Source organism: Nicotiana attenuata, unplaced genomic scaffold, assembly GCF_001879085.1.
Source record: "Nicotiana attenuata strain UT unplaced genomic scaffold, NIATTr2, whole genome shotgun sequence".
Taxonomy (NCBI): domain Eukaryota; kingdom Viridiplantae; phylum Streptophyta; class Magnoliopsida; order Solanales; family Solanaceae; genus Nicotiana; species Nicotiana attenuata.
In genome coordinates, this window is record NW_017674261.1 from 13,205 (window position 1) to 19,699 (window position 6,495).

Consider the following 6,495-nt stretch of genomic DNA (forward strand, 5'->3'; position numbering starts at 1 on the left):
TTGCCTACGTATCATGACGCCGCATGAATCAGATCTTGCGTAGTTTAGGAAGATTGGGAATGGAGTAAATAAACTAACTCTTTTTTTTCTATTTTTTTTAGTTTTTTTTAATAACACTCAGACCATGAAAGCGTTTAGAAAAGAACATAAATTTAATTTATCTTTTTTGTATTTCATTTTTTTTATTTAGTATTCGAAAGAAAGGCTTTTAAAAATGAAAGAAAATACTTTTGCATTTTTGATTTTGAGTTTTTTTTTTTTTTTGAAAATTTTGAAAGAAAGACTTCTAAAGAAGAAATAAAATACTTTTTACGTTTTTTTTTTGGATTTAGATTTTTTTTTTTTGAAATGGCGAAAGAAAGACTTCTAAAAGAAAGAAAATATATTTGGATTTTTTGTTTTGATTTTGATTTTTTTTTTGAATGAAAGACTTCTTAAAGAAAGAAAATATTTTTGGATTTTGGATCTTGCCTCTTAATTTTCGAAAGAGGGACTTTTAAGAAAAATATTTTGTATTTCTGAGTTTTTTTTAAATTTACAAAAGTACTTCTAAAGAAAAATAAAAATATTTTTTGACTTCAATATTTCAATTTTTCAAAAAATTTTTATGACATTTACAAAAGAAAGACTTTTAAACAAGGAATGGATTTTTTTTTGATTCTTTTTTTCTGATTTTTTTGAATTTTTGGGAAAAAATACTTCAAAATAAAGAAGGTAATTTGGATTTTGATTTTTGATTTATTTTTCTTGTTATTTCTTTTTTTTCCGTATGAAAGACTTCGGAAAGAAGGAAACTATTTTTTCGAGTTTAAAAATCTTTTTTTGTGTTTTTTTTTTTATTTTCTAAGGAAATGCTTCTAAAGAAGGAATTAAAAAAATATTTTTTGATTTCTTTTAAAAAAAATTGGGGTCGGAACCGATGAGGCTTGCCTACGTATCTCACATCCGGTAAGAATCAGACCCGCATATTTCGGTCAGTTTTGACGGAACAAGGGAAACGTGTCACTTGAAAATTTTGACTCATTTTGAAATGACTTTTTTTTTCAGAATTTCGGCAGAGTTTCAGGATTTTCAAATACCTATATCACTCTTGTTTTTTTTTATTTCTCTTTTTTTTTCCCTATTCTAGAAGTCGGTCAACATGCAAGCCGAAGCAAATAAATGCGCAAGAAGCACGTAAGATGCATCAGGATGGTCTTTTTAATTTGGGTACACCTGTCCTAGACGGACCCAACCCCTGTGTTGAGTCCCCGAAGTCAAATGCACGTGATGCAGACAAACGTTCCTACTAGGGATCCGGCATGAAGTTATGTTATTCTAGGTTTAAATCCTGGGTGTCTTGTTCTAGACCTGGCTTACCCGAGCGGACAGCTCGAGCTGAGGGGGGGCAGCGTATCGGGAATACAGAAGCTTCACCGGCTTTGCAACTTATCCGAACCTCGTTCTAAAATTTAGGATATGACTCTAACGGAAAAGAAGTTACACGAAGTGCACACTTCCCAGATGATTTAGAAGACTCAGAGAGAAGAGGGTTTCGTAACACTTTATATACAGTTCAAGCAATAGCAAAGCGGTAAAAAGCGGCATTTAGCACATTAGGCTCAAACACATAAAAATCAGATAATAAATAAAGGCCAGCTATAACAGTTATTCTAAGCTCGAATTCTGAACCCTGAACTAGAAGTTCTAGGTTCTTTTCCCCAGCGGAGTCGCTAGAGCTGTCACACCTCCTTTTTACCCGAGGGCGGATATAAGGGAGTTTTTCCAATTAAAGAGACATAAATCGAAATGGGATTATTTATTTATTCAGAGACGCCACTTGGGATATTTATTATGGCGTCCCAAGTTACCGGTTTATTTTTAAAATCCCAAATCGAGGACAATTGACTTCATTTAAAAGTTTGCAAAACCAGAAAAACTAAGTAACGAATTCTATTACCCGGGAGAAGGTGTTAGGCATTCCCGGGTTCCGTGGTTCTAGCGCGGTCACTTAACTTTTAATAATTGGCCTAATTATCTGATTTACTACATGTTTCAAACCTATTGTGCACTTTTAACTTTCTAACCTCTTTAATTATTTATGAAATTATTTATGGAACAAGTTACGATTGTCGTACACTTGTTTGTTTTGGAACACATCGTAAACCACGCTACATGAAATGCTCCCGTGGTTTGCGACATGTTTATTTTATTAAAAATTGTTAGAAATTGTGGTCGGGTCACCTTGAATGTACACCCGAATTTGGAAATTACGTATCACAACTACGTCACGGGAACTTTACCCGTAGCTATGAAGATTTATTATAGCGCACCTAAAGCAAACTAACAAATGTTCAGGGTTGTGTAGTTCTAAATGCGGTGATTGTGGGTAAGAAGGGGCCTGAGATTATGGAGTACTTTTACTAAATTTCAAGGTCATTCCCTTTTAAGCTTCTAATTTCATACATTTGACCAAGCCCAATTCTAAAACATGCATACCAATTAACCACTAATGGGCTTTGGTCTTCCCATAATTCCCACGGCCCAACCATCACTTAACTCTACTCCAACAAAGCAACTGTCCAAGTGAACAAAGCATGGAGAATTAACTAATCAAGCAAATAAAATAGCAAGAATACATGAAGCAAACAAATGACGAAAGAAAGTATCTATTAAATAAGATAAGGCGAAGAAAGTGAATTAAAAAATGATGAGAACAACTTTAAGATTTCTCTAAACCCATTCCTATTATTTTATTTCTCAACCCCAAAGACCAGGCTACAAGGAAAGGGGAGGAATATGATTCATTACCAAATTTTCGAACTACTTTCAACTAAAATAGAGCAATAACATGATATAACACTTCACAAACATAAGAGCCCTTCAACTCCCTCAACTGTAACAAGAGTTATGAAGGAACACAAATATTCAATAGCTATAAACTAGAACAAAATTGTGAACTAAAAGATCCAATAGCTACCGTTAAGTCAATTCGATCGTACTAACTATACATGAATGCTAAGGTAACAAATATGAGAGCTGATTTAGTGATTGAACATAGAGCTTCTTTTCCTAAGAGTACACAAAACTTGGACCTCAGAACAGATCCATCAACTTCCCTCACATGAATCATTACCAGCATATTAATCAATATCCAATTCGATGAGCAGACAAGGACGAGTTGTTTATACATTGTCTTCAACGAACTAAATTCTCACGCAAATCTAGTACATAAAATAAACTACTAAGAATTTGGTATTGAACAACCAACTAACCATTGAATAAAACAGTATGCTTATCATTTTTAAGTAAAAGCTAAAAAGAAAAGAAAGAAAAAGAGCTGAATAGCTTAAAAGAACATGAAGGTTGAAGTTTAACATGAACAACTCCATTAATTTCAGCATGAATATATCTTCCATACAAGCATGTTCACATTCCATTTGCCATTCATGGTTCAAAGAGTACCTGGATACAGCAGGTAAACATAATGAGAAAGGGTATCTCTAAGATCAGTAGAAGATAGCAGGAAACAGTAGAATCAGCAGCAAAATGTCAGCTCATATCTCAGCTCATGAACCCAAAAATTCAAAGAAAACCCCTTCCAAACTTTTGTAAAGAGAAAGAAAATAGGAAAGCTGAAGCTGGATTTTTCAGAAAATTTTCAGGTCTCTTTCTTTTTCATCTCCTCAATGAATGAGAAGGATCTTTTTATAGGCAATTCTAGGGCAACCCTATCCTGATTTTCAATTCACTTTTTACCCTTCAGAGTTTGTTATTTTACCTCCTGGACCCTAAAAAATAGCTGAGCTGTCTTTATTTTTTTGCATACAAACCTCACTTTATCCACTAGAAACTTCTTTTTTCCTAACAGAAAATATTCTTCAGGTTTAAATACCCAAAGTAACCCCTGACACCCCTGTATTTACTTCCGAAACTAGTACCAAACTGGGCCATCTGACCCAAAACTCAGGCCCAAACCAATGGGCTTTCTACTGCCCAAGCCAGTAACACACATAATTTCAAGCATATACGAAATGAAGATCAAATGACAAACATGTAAATTTTAAATGCCAAAATGATTGAACTGGCTATGATGCCAAAGAACTATAAGCTCAACTCATTAATAAACGAAACAGAAAACCTAATCAGAACAAAAATTAAACGAAAATACACAACGGAACAAAACAAAATCTTATCACTGGCTAAGAGAACACTGTTTTTCTTTTTCTTTTTTTGATTTATAAAAACACAATGTTAGAACAGACACAATAAACAAGACAAGATAGAAGGGACAAGAGAATACCCAAGAAGAAGGATGGACTGAAGTAAACTCTGAAGCCTTGGCAGAATTTCCTTCCAAATTTCGGAGTGAAAAACAACCAACATCAATTGATTGTTCTTGTCAAGAACACTCCATTGACGTAGGTTCTAGGTCACAACGACTAGCCATGAGCGAAGGAGTCAGAAAAGGGGGGAAAACAAATTAGATTTTTTGTTTCTTCTAGACTTTCATATCCGAAATTAGAAGGATTTGGTGGGAATTTAAAGGAAACTAGTGGTGGATATGGAAAGAGGGGTGAATGGTGATTGCATTGTGACAATTGGGGCGAGTTTAGATCGCCACTGCCGCCATAAGGCGATTTCTGGCGGGCGGCAGCTGGTGGTGAGGTAATAGAGATTGAGGGCGGCTAGGGTTTGCAACTTTAGAGAGACGGAGGGGAAATGGGGAGGGGTCTCTAGGTTTAGGGGTATGGTTAGGACAATTATATGTAAAGGGGTAGGCTAGTTCCAGTCTGTTAGATCAAGGGTGATCAACGGCTGGAATATATTGTTACTGAAACGGCGTTGTTTTGGTTAATTTAGGGGTGCTAGACCGGGTAGGGGTTGGGCTGGTTGATTATTGGGGGGGGGGGGGGTAATTTTGGGCTTCTAAATAGGTTTGGCCCAATTCGAGTCCAAACAGGCCTTCTTTCTTTTCTCTTCCTTAAATTGATTTAATTTCTTTTAATTTCCAATTTTAAATACTAATAAACTTAATTAATGCTAAATTAAGTCCTAAACAAAACCTAGCAATGTAAAATTGACTTAATTATCTATTTCTAATACTAAAATAATTAATTGATTTAAAACTAATGAAGGAAAGGTACCAATTTATAAAACTAAAGCTAAAATGTGGAATAATCTATATGTTTGATTTTTGTCTATTAATGCAATTAATTAACAACTCAAACCTAAAAATGCAAATGTCGACCTAAAAATGCAATGCATGAAACTTGAATATTTTTTTCGGGTATTTTCTATGCTTTTAAAATATAAAAAAATACAACTAAAATGCAAAAAAATTAAGCAAATATTCCTAAAGATTCTATAAAAAATTAAAATAAACTAGAAAAATCTATTTTGTGGTTTTGTAGGAGTATTTTTGTCGAGCAAAAATCACGTGCTCACATATACTTGGGCCTAAGGTCGTAGCTTGTGCACATATATATTGGACCCGAGGTCGTAGCTTATTCAGATAAAGAGGTTGTTCTTCATTCAGAAGAGGGAGTATTCATATCCTTACTTCCTTTGTTCAGTTCAATTATTAGTTATCATTTTAGTTACCAGTTATCAGTTCAGTTATAAGTTCAGTTATCATTTAGCAGTTATCGTTTCAGTTTCAGTTTCAATAGTTACCATTTCAGTTATCGATTATCAATTCTCAGTTATCAGCTTAGTTTCAGTTTCAACATTTATAATGTTCTTTCTTTCAGTTGCTTTACATACCAGTGCAATTCAAATGTACTGACGTCCCTTTTGCCCGGGGCCTGCATCTCACGATGCAGGTAATGATTTACAAGTTGATGATTCAGAGCTAGGATTCTCGTACCAGCTATTTGGTAATCCCTAGTTCTTTCTAGGCATTATCATTACCTTATAGTCTTCAGTATTTTCAGACAGTCAGTGTTTTCAGTACTTCATTAGAGGCTTCACAGACTAGAGTAACAGTTAGACATAGTCACAAGCTTTTTGTGTTAAGCAATATTGGCTACAGACATGTTTGAGACTTGTATTTGTGTTTCCACACTTTGATTTTTATCATTCAGACTTTCAGTATATCAGCATGTGTTAGTTTATCTTCCGTATTTAGTATGTTATGATATCACTTGTTTATTCAGCCAGCCAGTTAGTTCGCTCGGTCACATGTAGTCAGGCACCGAGTGTCGTGTTACGTCCAGGCCCAGGTTCGGGGCGTGACATTCTTCATTTTCTTCTACCACCTCAAAGTTCCCAAACATATGAGCGCACTCTAGAAGCACGGAGCATGATTTAACTTGAACCTAACAAAAATGGGAACCACACTTCACTTGATAATTGTAATATCGTAGTGGCTACCGTAAATAATTGATTAACTTGAAATACTAATTAATTGAGAACTTGAGAGCAATAAGCAATTCAACAATCAAAAGGGAATTGAGAGAATTAGAGTAGAAGAAAAGAGCAAGTTGTGAAAAAAAATGAGGGGGGGGGGGGGGG